Consider the following 17,218-nt stretch of genomic DNA (forward strand, 5'->3'; position numbering starts at 1 on the left):
ATTCCAATCCCCCATGACTATTAGATTTTAATCTCTCTTTACGTACTGAATTACCAGTTCAGTATGCTTGCTCTATCACTTGATCTTCAGCTTGCGACGTCGGCAGTGTATCTCAGCTATCGTTGTCGGTGATGGTTAGCTGTTGATTCTGATGAGAACGACCATACCACTGAACTGTATGCAGCCGGCCGGTGTGGCCGTGCGGTTCTAGGCGTTTCAGTCTGGAACTGCGTGACCGCTACGGTCGCAGGTTCGAATCCTGCCTCGGGCATGGATGTGTGTGATGACCTTAGGTTAGTTAGGTTTAAGTAGTTCTAGGTTCTAGGGGACTGATGACCACAGATGTTAAGTCTCATAGTGCTCAGAGCCATTTGAACCATTTTTTGAACAGTATGCAGTAACACCCTCTATGGTCTTCCTTCCTATTCATAACGAATCCTGCTCCCGATATACCATTTTATCCTGCTGTTGATATTAAACTATACTCATCCTTGTCTTCTCTCCATTGCACTTCACTGGCCCCAACTACATCTAGATTTAGCTTTTGCATTTCCCTTTTCATATTTACTAGCGTCCCTACCACGTTGAAACTTCTAACATTCCATGTCCCGACAGGCAGAACGTTTTTCTTTCTTTAGTTATTTAATCTTTTCTCATGGTCACCTCCCTCATGACAGTTCCATCCCGGAGATCTGAAGGGGGATTACTGCTGATCCTTCTGCCTTTTTAGGGCCAGTTTCCCAACCCTAGGACAACAGAGTGCCCTGAACGTCCGTCCTACGCTCTCTATGACAAGGCCATTGGCCAAGTGGGGTTGAATACTTACGCCATAAGTCTTTAGGCCGACAATGCTGATGATTTTTACTGAAAATTTAAGTGGTGGAGAAGTTCGAACCCAGGACACGACGTTTTGATTGCTAATTAAAGACGCTACCCCCTGGACAACACGTACAGTATTGAAACTCCCTGACAGATTAAAACTGTGTGCCAGGCCGAGACTCGAACTCGGGACCTTTGCCTTTCGCGGGCAAGTGCTCTACCAACTGAGCTACCCAAGCACGACTCACGCCCCGTCCTCACAGCTCTACTTCTGCCAGTACCTCGTCTCCTACCTTCCAAACTTTACAGAAGCTCTCCTGCGAACCTTGCAGAACTAGCCCTCCTGAAAGAAAGGTTTCACATCAGCGCACACTCCGCTGCAGAATGAAAATCTCATTCTGGATATACAGTATTATTTATCGTTCTTCAAAAGTGAGTTTGCATACATTGTATTACTTTAGGTGTCAGTTGTAGTAAGGCCAAGCGAGTATCCCCCCACTCTGCATTGTTACCAGATTTATTCAAGGTGGAATGGGAACACACACAATGCAAAGTGTGGTGACGCCCCTTTTGCCCTACAATTGTCAATGAGTCTATTGTCCGACACTAAATATATTAAAATATGCGTTGTCTGCCTCGTGCACAGTGCAGTTTTTCTGTGTAGATGTAAATCCTCCTCGGTCTTATTTCTCATCTTTTACCTGGTCCCCAAATCTGGAAGTTCCATTGCAGAGTGTCATTCACGGTTTTCCGAAACTGCTTTGTCATACATTGTCATTTGCCTCAATTGATTGTCACCCACTGTGGCAAGACCGACCGTAAAATCGCAAACACAGTATGTTTGGAGAACACTCTTGCAGAGAAGACAAAGTTAATGATACAGTCAGATTCTGATAAAATTTCAAGGTAGTGCAAAGATTGACAACTCTCCTTAAAGCTTCAGAATTGTAAAGTTTGTTTCTTTTACAAACTTGAAAGACTACAATTGCTGTGACTACAATTTCTATGAGCCACAACTGCAGTCACTCAACTCATAAAAATACCTAGGTGTGACAGGTTTCAAGTTTATAAAACGGAATAATCGTTTAGGCTCCAATAATAAGTAAAGCACCTGGCACACTTCTGTTTGTTAGTGGAATAGTCATTTTCCCTAAACATTGTGTTAGTCTCTGACAACTCTGTAAAATGAAACTACCTGGCAGATTAAAACTGTTTGTGGATTGGAGCACGTACCCGTAATCTTTCTTTCATAGGAAATGATCTTACCAGTTGAGCTTTCCAGACAGGACTCGTGACCTGCCCTCAACGCTCCACTTCAGTCAGTGGCTCTCTCCGACTGTCCAAACAACAAGCAAGCTTTTCTCCATACTCTCCGGACTCTAACGGAACGGATACCGGTGGATCTCAAATTACGAGGACGTGTCATGACCTCGCGCCACAATAACTAGATCGCTAAGAGAACTGTCCATGAAAATCACGTTCAGGTTCCTCCACAACAAATGGTTTTATTCTGCAAGGAAGTTTCAAAACGGAGCGCTCTCCGCTGCCGGGTGAAAATTCATTCTGGACCTGAATATAATGTCTACTAAGAAGCAAGAATTTCTGCAGACGCTACATGTGTTAGTATCAGTTCTGTTACTGTGTTACTATGAGCAATGACCATCAGCAGTTTGAGAAAGGTTCAAAATAGGTAGAGTAGTCGTAAATGGTTAATTATCATCCCGTAAACCTCAACCAGAGACTGAAACTTTGTTGAGCTCTCACTTCCTCTCTACCTCACCCTTCCAGACCCCCCCCCCCCCCCCCCGCCTTTAAACTTGGAATGCAAAATTAAAGGCAGTGGGTTTTTGTAAGAAAAATATTCATATAAGTAATTGCTAAGAAATTATTTTCTCATTTTCACAAAAAATTTGGACCCAGAAGATTGTGTGGAAGAGTCTTATATTAAACATTCAAATCATTTCTTAAAATGATATTCGCGAAACCTGTTACAGCAAACATTAGTATTACAATTCTTTTGCCTGCAGTAATACGCACATTGCAAAACATGAACAGTGGGCTATACTCACACGGTGTATTTGCTGGTTTATGCATTTTGTGTGGATGATTTTCATCAGATCCAGATACGTGTCCTTCTCATGAAGATGATGAAACTGAGGCTTTTCCAGTCACCTGCCGGAAACCCACTGAAGTGAACCGTAAGACTGGAACATCAAATACGCTGTGACAGATACCTAATGGTAACATGACATATCTGTTCAGTAACTTCCTTCGTATTATAACTTCAGATGTCGACTGAAAACGAGCATATTCCAATAACGTAGTCCAACACTCGCAATTATATGTGCGATACCTGCAATCAGTGTAGTAGCTACGAAAGTTATTCTCAGTCATATTATTTCAGATGTCAAAATTCAATAAACTCTTCGTGTTAACATCCTCCCGTAAACTCGTCAGTAAATTTCTGAAGTTGGTAACACCGATTACCGAAACCGATTGTCGAAAATAAAGGTTATTATCAACTGTGTTATCAAAGAAGCTTGAATTTCAGTGGGATTCCTGTGACGGTTTGTCCCTTAAGATCATAATTTCCAATTCAGTGCCGATTTACAGTTCTTCACGGAGAAATGGTCTACCATTTTTGGAGTTCCAACGGCTGACTCTAAGTATTTTGGCGGTAGTAAATCCACATGTTTCTACTGCTGCCCTTACTCCTTTGTCCCGGGATCAAAGAGATACACCCAGCACTCGTCAGTGGTGATAAGTTGGCTGAAGAAGTGATACGCCGTTCTTCGCGCACGAGGATCTCCTCTTCTCTTACGTTCCCTTATTCTTCACGGAGAGATGGTGTGCTACTTCTTTCTTCACCATTGAGACTTATTTGGTCATACGGGAAGAATTATAACTACAATTGTTAGGACTCAGGAAAATCTTCGTAACCTCCGTAACTTCGTCAGTAAGTTTCTGAAGATGGTAACACTGATTACCGAAACCAGTTCGCACTGCTGAGCTGAGAGGGAGGGTGTGTCTTCTTTAGCCTCTCCCATCCGTAGCTGCGGGTTGTAGCGAGACATCGCTAATGCCTGTGGTATCGACACAAGAGTTATCGACCTTGGTATGGCACCGTGGTCTTTGGGCGATACCACAGGAAGCGTCTGACCTACCTACCCACTCTGTCATACGATGTTGAACTGTTGTCGTACATTTCCACCAACTCCGTATTGACTGTCGCAATGTCGTTCCCCACGAAAACAAATAAAAAAAATCGGGCAGTATACTCTACTCCATCAATGGGTTGTGCCATTTTCTATTGCTCCTGCAGAGGCGTACAGCGAGGCCGTGGAGCGGACGTTTCAGTGTGTGTCAGGATAACTGACATATACAAGGTTTTAAAACTAAAAATGCAGGAAATTTTAGAAATGATGGCCACAATAGTCCAAATACATGTTTTTCCGGGCTTTGCGGCCGAGCGGTTCTAGGCGCTTCAGTTCGAAAACGCGCTGCTGCTACGGTCGCAGGTTCGAATCCTGCCTCGGGCATGGATGTGTGTGATGTCCTTAGGTTAGTTAGGTTTAAGTAGTTCTAGGTCCTAGGAGACTGATGACCTCAGATGTTAAGTCCCATAGTGCTCAGAGCCATTTGAACCATTTTTTGACATGTTTCACCTTTAGATGGCGTTTACACAGAACTCTTCACAAACAATGAGTTTACGTATTGAAGCTCCTTTAATGAAATAGGTTGAAAATTAAGGAGAATTCGTCATTGTACATGGTACTTAAAATATTTCATTAAAACAAACATAGCATTATAATACTATTCAAAATGGTTCAAATGCCTCTGAGCACTATGGGACTTAACATCTGAGGTCATCAGTACCCTAGAACTTAGAACTAATTAAACCTAACTAACCTAAGGACATCACACACATCCATGCCCGAGGCAGGATTCGAACCTGCTACCGTAGCGGCCACGCTGTTCCAGACTGTAGCGCCTAGAACTGCACGGCCACACCGGCCGGCATAAAAGTATTCATATTTAACGTAATGCTTAGCCGCAGCAACTATTATGGCTCCATAGCACTATTCATATTTGCCAAAATATTTAATTATTAAATAGTTCATTTTCACATCCATGCTGTTATAGGTTAAATTATGCTTAGATGTGGTAGACTGTAGTTTCTTCGGGAGCCATGATTCTGTCACTTAATGCTGATGTGCCGGTATTCAAAAACTTACAAATACTGCTGTTTCTCTTTGCAACTTATTCTCTGTTTCTGTGACCTACAAACCTTAAGGACTTAATATTAGAAATTTGTTGAAAGTTGTAGGCTTTCATAAATTCTAACTAAAAAATTAATATAAATGTAATTGTCTTCATCTACAAATATAATGAATTAGTACTTTATCTGTACTTATAGCATGCTGAAAACAGTCTGTTGCTCCTCCAAGTGCTATGCTGAATTCCCTTCTGCATAAAAAATAAATAGCCTTATGGTAATAGTTTTTACTGATCGCATTGAAGTTTTCCCCCAGTGGGGATATACGCGCACATGCAACGATCCTTCGTCTCTGAGTGTTCTTCGTCGTCGCGTTTCCTACCTCTAGTAATTTAGATGTACTAAATATATTACAAACTGCCCACTGATCTGAAATCGAACTGCGCGTCCACACGCCACAGAAGTACACGACGAAAGTTTCGTCTTGGAAGCTTCAAGCTAGGCAACATGAAAAAGAGAGAATTCAAAGATGATAAACTGGAAATATCTATTGTTGATTTGGGAACGATAATATTTGAATGATACGGAAATGTCTGCGTAAATAAATAAAACTTTTTGAAACACAAGGAAAAACATTATGAAAGTCAGATACGTGAGATGGGTAAAATACGGGGAAACCCGTAAAATACCGGAGACATGTCGAGAATACGGGAGACAGCAGAAAATGTGGATGAAAAACAGAGGACGTGCCAATCTTATGTACCAAGAACGAAATAAAAATGTACTTATGCAACTGCATATTTTCGAAAGATAATTAAAACAGGGTTTCAGAGCGATTTGTTACTCTTGCAGTGGGGAACTGCGTGTAACAGGAGGAAAAATCTGTACTGATCAACGGCATGAGCATGTAGAAGACAATGGAAACCATTGCATTAATGTCACACAATGGGCATCTACATGACACGCGCTCAGCAACTGAGAAACTGTGTCATGATAATCTATACATTAGCAAAAGATTCCGGATCTCTTGCAGGGGATTGCCAAGAGAGATGTAACTGTAAGAAATAGATCAAATGAACAACGGAAGTGTAACATACTAAAAGCTGTAACATTGAATTTGACATGTTTGAACGTGTTAGTGAAGTTGGAAAATCTTGAAAGGGAAATTCAGATGTTCAGCCTAGATATAGTAGCAGTGACTGAAGCGAAAAGGGAATGAGGCTTTCTGGTGAGACGAATGTAGGATAACATCAACAGCAGTAGAAAAATGGTGTAACGAAAGTGGGATTGATTACGGAGAGGAAGGTAGGGCAGAGAGCGAGTTACTGTGTACAGTTAGGTGGTAGGAGTGTTCTCATCAGAATCGATAGCAAGTCAGCGCCAACAAGAGTTTAGGTTCAACAATTGCTCTGAGCACTATGAGACTTAACTTCTGAGGTCATCAGTCCCCTAGAACTTAGAAATACTTAAACCTAACTAACCTAAGGACATCACACACATCCATATCCGAGGCAGGATTCGAACCTGCGACCGTAGCTGTCACGCGGTTCCAGATTGTAGCGCCTAGAACCGCTTGGCCATTCTGGCCGGCAACAGTTTAAGTATACATGTCGAATTCATAAGCAGAAGATTAAGTGATAAGTATGTGAGGATATTGGTGTAATTCAGTACGCAAAGTTGCTAAGGGAGATGAAAATCTAATAACCATGGGCGACTGGAACACAGTAGTAGGGAAAGGAGTAGAAAAAAGTTACAGAAGAATGTAAAATGCTGTTAGATGTTCCAAGGAGAACAGGAGTTACATTTAGGAAAAGAGTGGGATTAAAATTCTGATTGAAAGCTGTCAATATTCTGCTGACGATATTGCTGTCCTCGCTGAAGATGGAGAGTTACAGAATATGTTGAATGGAATGGAAAATTTAATGAGTACACAATATGGATTGAGAGTAAGCCGAAGAAAGACGAAAGTAAAGAGAATCAGCAGAAATGTGTTCAGGAGGAAAATATCAAAGTAGGGGAGCCTGCTACTTTGGAAACAAAATAACGGACGAGGTTGGAAGGACATGTAGAGCAGGCTAGCACGGTCAATAAGAGCATTCGTGACCAAGAAAAGTCTACTAGTGTCAAACACAAACGTTGAGGAAGAAATTTCGGAGAATATACATTTGCAGTAACAGCACTGTATGATAGAGATACGTAGACTGTGGGAAAATGGGAATAGAAAAGAATCGAAGCATTTGAGATGTGTTGCTACTCAATAATGTTGAAAATTACGTGGAATGATAAAGTAAGAAACGAGGAGGTTCTCTGCTGGGTCGGCGAGCAAAGGAATATATGGAAAACACTAGCAAAAAGAACGGACAGGATGATAGGTGTAGAGGCGAAACAAGTGTAGAGGAAGACAGAGGCTGGAATACATCCAGCAAATAATTAATGGTGCTGAATATAAGGGCGAGACACACCTGTTTTGCCGGCGCGCTGGTCTCCAGCGAGAGGTTGTGGTGGGCGGTCGCCGTGCCTGACCAGCTCAACCTCGCGTCCGTCTCGATTTGGCACGCCGCGCTGCGCGGGCCGGGCCGGCTACGAGAATTGGCAGAGCGCGATGCGTGGGCGGCTCTGGTGGGGACCCCAGGCGGGACAACGGCCCCCTCTCCCGAAGCGCCTCCGCATCCACATTCCTGCCGAGGACTCTCCTCTGCGGGCGTTGAACGTGCACAGCTGTTCACGCGATAGCACTCTGCGCCTTCAATTAAGTTGCCTGACGCTTGGTAAGGCAAAGCGAAAATTTCTCTGCGCGGTAACGAAACACTTATTAACGTTAGAAAAAAAATCGACCTGGCTTTCGACGTAATCGTGCTTTGCGTCATTTCGCTAAGGTAGTGATTCTCTAGTGAGTAGATACCATCTTTCAAAATGTAAATTATGGCAGAGATTTCGGATTGACATTCCTGGCTAAATGTTTCTCCGTTTTATTCCCCCGTCATATTCGTTTGTATACAGAGATTGCAGACAGGAGGAAAGAACGCCATTTTTACATGTTAGTGCAAATGGGCGGCTTGACACTTCTCTGTACTGCAAGGCAATGCACACAGACTTATTCCAGTGCACAAAGCTTTCATGATTCAACCCAAAACAGAATAGTTTTAAATAGCGTCCCTCAATTTCATCTGCTCATCAAACCTCAAACGTAAGGAACATCTGATCTGTTTTGTGAATGTGTTGAACGTTTTTTCGGAAACAGAATACAGCAAGTCATTCTTCACCGTGGGGAAGTCTTCGGCCAAAAAGAAAAAATAGAGCGTACGCCAACGGAGTGTCATGGGAATTCACTATTCCACATATACAGCCTGTTAAACTATTCCTATTACATGCTCCGAGACGCTGCAGAGAGGACTTGCATATAAAATTCTGATAAGGAACCCATGTCCGGAAATGTACAGTTGGACGTAAAATTGATCACCGCAAAACTTCTCGTTCCTTGGTACGCCTTATAGCATATCATTGACGAGCACGTACTTTGTGCACTTGCCTTATCTCTGCCTCGAAAACTAGAGATGCTAGATTCATTGATGTTTGCCGCCAAGTGTATCTACTCTCTGTCTTAGTATAACTATAAAATAAATTAACACGTATGGAAAAGACTCATTCTTCATTCGTTTATTCTGCATTCGATCACTGAAACATTTCGCGAAGTGCCGATGATTATTTGCTGACTCGCTGAGATAAGAGCATTGTAATTCTTACGAGAAAGCCGGCTGGAGTGGCCGAGCGGTTCTAGGCGCTACAGTCTGGAACCGCGCGACCGCTACGGTCGCAGGTTCGAATCCTGCCTCGGGCATGGATGTGTGTGATGTCCTTAGGTTAGTTAGGTTTAAGTAGTTCTAAGTTCTAGGGGAATGATGACCTGAGCAGTTAAGTCCCATAGTGCTCAGAGCCATTTGAAGCATTTTTTCTTACGAGAAAATAAAGTAAGAGAAGTCAGTTCTAGTGTTCCCGCGTACGTGATTTATGTACCCAGATCCTAATATTTTTCAGATTACTAAACAAGTAATGAGTAGTATTTTCCAAACGTACAAAAGAGAAAGGATACTTAACCTTATAGTATGTTGTGTATTATAGTTCTATCAGGGGATATTTAAATTTGACGTTCATTATCATTTTCCATAAGTGACACACAACTGCATTTCGTTACACGAAGTCAGTTCCAGAGATTAATTACATTTACTACTAAGATTACACTTATTAAAGGCGATTTACGCCAAATAGTACGAACAGCGTATAGTATCACACATGGTGTCCCAGGTGGAATAGTTAATATTCAGAGATATGAGAGGAATGCTCATTTGAAGCAGAAAACTTCATACTTATTCTGAACGGTTCCGGGTATAGAACACATTTAACGTACGTTTGTATTTTTGGCCCAGTGGCGTGCACGTGCGTACACTACCAACCCTACCTCTTTGACACTCTATTTACGGATGAAGCCACGTCTACAGAAAATGGACTCAACAACAGACGTTAAAATCGTTAATGATCGTGTGAAAATCCTCACGCTACAGTGGAAGTCAGTTGCCAAGTTCTTCTTTCGATCAGTGGTCGACAACATGTTAACAGGTCCAGTCATTTTACATGATCGAGTTGGAATCAGTGATCGACAACATGTTAACAGGTCCTGTCATTTTAGATGATCGAGTTACGGAATTGGTTGTGTTTTTTGTGAAACGCGTCTCCGACACATGCTTCGAAACGCATGTTCCACAAATCGTGGGGCGCGTCTTTGGATCACCGCAGTCAACCCCCATATGTGCGAACGTACAATTTTGTCGCAGACGTTGTTGCAGTAGGACGAAAATGTTACGTTTGAGGCTGGGGTGATCCGGAAAACATCGGATGTACACACATTGTGCAGCTACCATAACGTACTGTACCGTGAAGCGGGGAATTCGAAAGTAATGCGACATTCAAACATATTCAAAGTCCAGACGGTACGTTGCGTTACAGGTTCCTTATCAACATCTATCTACTAACAAGCGGACTGCGACTACTCATCATCGCCGGTCTCGCGCAGATTTATCGTATATGCAGGGCTTGGTCAGAAATGAAAGCGACAGAAGTGGAAGCTCCAGATGACCAAGCGTCAAGAAAAACAGCTAATTTGGGGCGGGTCGGGCAACGCGTGAGCCATTTGTGTGAGCGTAGTTTCTCTATAGCACTTGGTGCTCTGGAAATAGAACCGAAGGGACGATGGGTCGAGTCACTACGCGGATTTTATTTTCAAATTTTGCATTTCTTGTATTGCAAATAAAGCGAAATAATACATGAAGGCGTGCATAAAATATGAAAAGGAAAGACCAAGGAAAATTTGGGATTGCGAATAAATTTCCAGGAGGGTTTGAAAGTCATACACGTGAACTACTTCTACAAAATTATATGTTTCTTGTTTCACAATTGACAGACACGTGATGCGGTGATATTCATCGTAAGAGCAGGGGAGCAGAAATTTTCTCGCCACTCTATAAACGCTGCATTTTTACAAAGACATGTTTTTTTTTAAGTTTCTATAGAGCAACAGACTTGCTGCACATCCATAAAAGGTTACGTTACTTCGAACAATTTGGCAGCAAACCAGGCGTAACCGATTATTTCGCTAAATAATGTGGCGGATGGATCCCGATATACAATGGAAGATATTTTGACAACATCTTCTCGGGATGTGATTTCTTTTCCTCTCTCGATGATATAAGAGCAGTTTTAAGCTTTTTGGTGAAATTTTTTACGTACGGTAAAACTAGACGTTGTACCACTGCAGTAATTGAGTCTTTAGAGGAATGGCTTTAATATTGCACGAATGTAATCCTTCTTCACATTGCAAAGATTCATTGTACATCTGTGATTCTGCCTGTCCTCCACACGAGACAACTAACAGAAGAAATTTGTTCTGCTGCACGTAGGGTTTCATCACATCAAACAATTTTTGTATAATACCGTTATACGTTTGCCAGACTTCGATGAATTAATGATGGCATTCTATTGTCTGCAGTGTACGTATCCACCGATTTTCGAAAGCGCGGTCCAAATGACCCAGTATTCTGTTGTGGGCGTACATATACTTTTGGCAATAATTTTTCAGAAATGGTTAGAGTCTTGCTGTTTATACCCTGTGCTTTCACGAGAAATGCTTTGGCACACCAATGGTTCGAAGTGGTAACCTGGGAAGAGCATATACAAATGTCCATATTGTATTACACAGTTGTTGGAAAGACGTTTTAGGTTGACGTTGTCGAATGGGAATTCTCGACTTACCTGTTGGTTCGGACACTCCTTTCTTGGACGCTGCAACTACAATCCTTTCTCGGAAATTTATTTTTGGTCGCAAATTTTCCTTTCCCTTTTCTTTTCATGCCTTTGATGAAAACCTAAAAAACACATTAAATTTAGTATAATTTCGGCGCATTTGCAGTGTAAGTAACGTAAAAGGACTGAAAATCAAAAAAGTCACTTTCATTTCTGGCAAAGTCTTGCTCATACCATAAATCTGAACGAAATCGGTGACATCAAGTACGTGCGTCTCCTTGGAAGACCCCTCTACAATCCCTAGAACAGTTGATAACGTCGGAAGAGTAAATCGATGTATGTAGATGTGCTGTTGGTTACAGAGATTCCGCGAAGCTTGAAAATTATAGCGAAATGAAAAGACCTGTAGAGGGTCAACGTTTGGTGGAGGGATTGGCAGTTGACCCTATATATAAACAAATGTATCGCATTGGGAATAAATAGGCAGAAAGATCTGTTACTGTGTTACCAGGCGATTGCCGAATAATCAATGGACGCTGCCGTATTCATTGAATATCTCGCAGTGAGCATACAGAGCTCTTTAAAGCGGAACGATCGTGTCAAACAGACGGCAGAAAAGGCAGATGACAGATTCTTCAATAAACACACTGCCTCGATCACTATTTTTTTTTTCGTTAATAATATTCGCTTTCGATCTGACAAGCAAGAAAGAATGTAACATTAAATTGTGTAAAAATGTACAGAATATTGGATAGGGAAAGCTACGAAGTCAATCAAGTGGTACGGGCACGAGTCAGTGCCCTCACATCATTGACCAGCGCACTGACAGACCGATATATTTTCAGTATTTCTGATGTATCACAAGATAAAGATGAAAATAGAAATGTAGGAAGTAACGTCACAGCAGATTCAGGATTGTACATTTTCGCGTGTATTTATATATTTCATGAGACGAAGTTTGAAATTAACAAACCCTTCTAATTTTCATTAACTGAATCCTCCATCGGTTAAAACACAACTTGGAGTAGATTAAAATGCAAGATAAAAACTAGAAACAATATTATTACATATTAACAACAGATTTACAAGGTAATTGGTGATAACAGTTGCCACGCTCGATAGCAGGTAAAGTGACGAGGCATGCTGAAGGCCGCAGTCTGCGCCGAACAGTCCACCTACGGCCAACAAACACATCAATGTTAGAGGATGAGGGAGCCGTCAGGCACTGAACATTTGCTTGAGAACATCAACGTAAATATTAAAATAAACGTTGCGAAAAAATTATTTTGCTCATAAAAACACTTATCAGATTCCTTTCAGTTGGCAGCACTAATTTCCAGCTCTTCATTCACATATAGACATCGCCGCTTGTTGGTTCTATGCAAAATCTCCATGTTATTGATGATATCTGTGATTTTATTGTTGCATGTCCCAAATGTTTATCTGGCATTGTTATTTTTACGTAAGAGTACAATGTGATCGTAGTCCAAACGTTAACACACGGCAGCGAAAATGGCGCAGATAAGAGGTAATTAAAAGCCGCCGAGACAGAATAAAATGAATCCATGTTGTAAGGAAGGAACTGTACATTTTTAACTTAAAACGAAAAGAGCACTTCGAACGAATGAACAGTAATAGAGTTAAAAAGGTTTTGCTTGAGTATAAGCCAGCAGAACGATGGAATGTAGGAAGGGCTCTCAGTAGATAGGACAGTTTCCTTTGAAAACGCAATAGGTGCGACAGAATGGTTTCTGATTTTCATTTCTGCGTTTCACTGAGCGTGTTTAATATCACCTTAATCATTTTAGGGTGAGTAACGTATTGCTGCATTTCGGAAACAAATGCAAATAAATTTTAAAAAATACGATTACATAAATTATTTCATTCATATACGTTCATCATTGTTGTGATGGACAATTGGACCGTAGGTCGAGATATAACTACAACGTAAATTTGAGGAGGGGGCAAGAGTGAAGATGGTGGGATTAGCTCTTAAGGAAGATGTCTGTACACTAGAGTAGTGGATCAGTGTGAGCTACATATGAAGAAGCAACAGACCACGGAATTATTCCTCTGTGGCCACGAGAGTACTTCAACATCACTCATAGATCATAGCGACATGTGTCATGTGTAAACGCGTATTGCCCTGTTTAAAAATGGCACCACGGTACTGTTGCGTGAGAGGTAACGCGTAACAACGCAGAATGTCCGTGGCGTATCGTTGTGCCATCACAATTACCTCAATCATTACCTGCTGTGACCTGAGATCATGAGAAATATTAGGAAAAAGTCGCGCAACGGAAACCATTGAACATCTGAATTCAAACATGAGTGGCCCAGTGAAGTATGTGAATACTGAGTCCATAACGGAATTCGACCTCTGTCCCCCTTGTCCCCTCCAGCATGCCCGTGACTGTGCTCCTTAAAAAAAATCTTGGTAGGCGGCCCGGGTTCGATTCTCGAGCGATCCATTTGTTTTTAATATTCTGTTCCGTTTCCGTATACAAGAGATACAAAAAATAAAGTAATTATTTTGCAATCAAGCCAAAAAAAAGGAAAACGGGTAAACTGGTAACCGCAAAAAAAGCTAGTAGAGCACTTTCCCGCGAAAGGCAAAGGAAATATAAAAAAAAGTGATCACCGCAGCTGACCATTATCCGGCGGACCTCGGTTCAGTTCCCAACAAAGCTAGTGATTTTTATTTGGTGGGAGGACCGGTACGGGACGCATTCAGTGTAGTGAGGCCAACTGAAGAAACTTAAACAAAAAAATGGTTGGTAGAGCAGTTGCCCGCGAAAGGAAAAGGGGCCAGGCTCCATTCCCGGACCGTGACGCAGTTTTAATCTGCCTTTAAGTTACAAATCAGCAAACACATCTCTATAAAGTGACATTTCATTCAGCGAAGGTTGCTGCGTTACGATTGTTTTTTCCTGACTCATGTTGATTCTCTTCCTCCAGAAGTATCGCAATGACCGATCTTAGAACATAGAATGGTGTGTAAAACTTAAGGACTAAAGAAACTGGCGGGGTGACGCCACTTCCAACAAACAGAGCTCTGGCTGGCTCTGAGCACTATGAGACTTAACTTCTGAGGTCATCAGTCCCCTAGAACTTAGAACTACTTAAACCTAACTAACCTAATAACATCACACACATCCATGCCCGAGGCAGGATTCGAACCTGCGACCGTAGCGGTCTCGTAGTTGGAGACTAAAGCACCTAGAACCGCTTGGCCACGCCGCAAACAGAGCTCTGTGAAAGGATCCTGCAAAGAAAGAAATGCTACAGTACAGTACAAAAGATAAATGAAAGAAACACGCAGTGAGACAAACAGAAATGACACTTTTATTAAAAGACAACAATTCAGCTGATGTCCTCGCGATTTATGGTGATACCTTGGCCATTATGAAAGGTGGGCCATAGTTCTTAATAGGGTGTGTGATCGCCATGGACAGCATTGCATACTCCGCAACGTGCTGCTTGTGGCAGAACGCTCCATTCATCCGCCAACGCGACTGACAACAATTTCTAGGTGGTGCCTGGTGTTCGTGGAGGCGGAGTGGTACGTCTCCCCAGTGCGCCTACACGTTCTCGTTGGCATTTAATGCGGGAGAACGGGCACACCAGTCCATTCGCGAAATATTTTCTCGTTCCAAGAAATGCTCCAACTGCGCTGTTAGCTGCGGTCGTGCAGTGCCACCTATAAAAATGAAGTCATTGCCGAATGCACCTCCGCTGACGCACACTGGGAAAGAGTACAGTGCCACCATAACGTTGACCGGTGCGTGTTACGTGTTCAAAGATTCGGAGGTGAGTGCGCACATATGTCGCCCCATACCATAGCACTTGGACGATCAAAACCATAATGTTCGGCAATGTGGCTTAGTGCATTATGTAGTCCCCACTGTCGCCATATGACGGTACGTCCAGAATCACTACTCAGACTGAATATCCTCTCATCCGAGAAGAGTGTGCAACCTCACTCTTAGCTACTCCATTCCCTACGCTCTTGGCACCATCGCAAACACTGCCGGGAATGTGCGGTCGTCAACGGAAAACAGCGTGCTGGTCGTCTGGCGAAAAGGTCAGTAATTCAGTCGTCGTGTTTCTGTGGAGAGTGAGATTTTGTGCCTTGCAGTCCTGTTAAATGTGGTTGCAATTTCACTCGCTGTCTGACGTGGGTGCATTCTCGCCAGTTGCAGAATGTAGCGGTCATCTGCTACTGTAGTTGGCGGTGGTCGACCATCTTTTGGACAGCGCTGCCTTTGGTTCGGGACACTCCCCATGGACGTGAAGCAAATCTGTGAGCAATTCGAAACTCCTGGGCTAGACTCGTCACAATTCGTCCTCCATCCAGTTTCCCGATGAATCTTTCCAACAAGAAATCATCCAGTTTTCTTCGGGATATGTTATAATGAAGAACAGCACCACAGTGCACCGTTACTTGCTCGATGATTTACACACACGTCTTTTCCCTTTCCTTCAACTGCCTCGTGTTGCAGAGTCAACCCCGTTTGTCGCAGTACTCACGCTGAGCTCACGCTATGTGATGTTCAGCCTTCTGTGCACAACTGGGAGACCTCTGGCAGCATGCTTCGCAGTTTCATCCATTTACAACCAGTAATCAATGTGTCATTTTATCTAGCTCGTCTGTAAGGCCAGGTTATGTTTCAAATGAGCAAAAAATAGGTAAGGTTTGGAAATTTTTTTGAGACAATGAAGAGACCTACGAGGGATCCGTTGGGAGTTATGACTGATCATACTTTGAACTTTATCTTAGATTTACAATACAAAAATAGAAATGAAATACAAAATGGCGCCTGTAATTATGGTTTGACCAAGAGCACTTGCCCACGAAAGGCGAAGGTCCCGACTTCGAGTCTCGGTCCAGCACACAGTATTAATCTGCCACGAAGTTTCATATCAGCTCGCACTCCGCTGCAGAGTGAAAATCTCATTCAAGAGCTTGCGAGTTTGAAGTACGCAGACTGAGTACACCGTAGCCCTTGAAGAGTTATCTAAAACCAAAAACGGAGAACATCAGTCGATACTACGTTAAATTTATGTAAGCTTATAGCTAACTGCAATTAAATAACCTTAAATTTAACGATTTGGTACTAAATCGAACTTTGACCTCGATTTGTGAGGGTTCGTTTCACTCTTTATGGCTTTACAAAACAATACTTAATATTGACAAATTGCATATGTTACAGGTACAATCTCCCAAGAAACGAGTTTGCTTTTCGTGGGTCAAAGGTAGAAGTGGACAGGTTGAAATGCTGCACGCAGTTTTGAAACGTCATTTCTCGAGAAAAACCTGTATAAAATTTAGTGAAAACTTTTGTGTGTCTTATTAATTCAATCTGGACCGAAACTTCGTGTTGTTGTGTATTTTTGATATTGCTGAACACAAATCTGAACTTAGATATTCAAATTGGCTAATCCAGACTGGGGGATCAAAAATTTTGTTTTCACCAAATTTGACGAAAATTCCAGGACCGTATATCAACTCTTCCTCTAACTTTAACTGTTCTTGGAGAGCAATTCCCCCGTTCTGATTGGCGAGAAAAGCCGATTTGGCTGAGCTGGATATGCTGAGTTCGGCAGCCTGCACACGTTGTTCATCAGCTTTTTCCGCGAATATGTTTGCACGCTTTCTTTCTTTCTTCCTTTTGCTACTGCCTTTGTCCTGCATGCTCGCAGGGTCGGCAGGGTTAAGTACGGAATTGGGATGGTTAATTTTCAGGGATGACCGGACGCCCTTCATACCGCCACGCCATACCCCCTGGGACGGAATTAGTGTACCCCAGCTGTCTGCGTCTAATGTAAATCGTGAAATATTGTAAATGTGTTACAAATGTCTGCGAGTCGTGTAACTGAGGCGGGACG

At 42.4% G+C, this 17,218-nt stretch overlaps 1 non-coding gene across 1 annotated transcript; it reads right to left on the bottom strand.

Moving 5' to 3' along the window:
• Nucleotides 1–984: 984 nt before the first annotated feature.
• On the bottom strand, nucleotides 985–1,059 carry Trnas-cga. The gene has a single exon. It is a non-coding gene; the product is annotated as a tRNA-Ser (tRNA).
• Nucleotides 1,060–17,218: the final 16,159 nt, after the last annotated feature.

This window comes from Schistocerca piceifrons, chromosome 7, assembly GCF_021461385.2.
Source record: "Schistocerca piceifrons isolate TAMUIC-IGC-003096 chromosome 7, iqSchPice1.1, whole genome shotgun sequence".
In the NCBI taxonomy this organism is placed as follows: Eukaryota; Metazoa; Arthropoda; class Insecta; order Orthoptera; family Acrididae; genus Schistocerca; species Schistocerca piceifrons.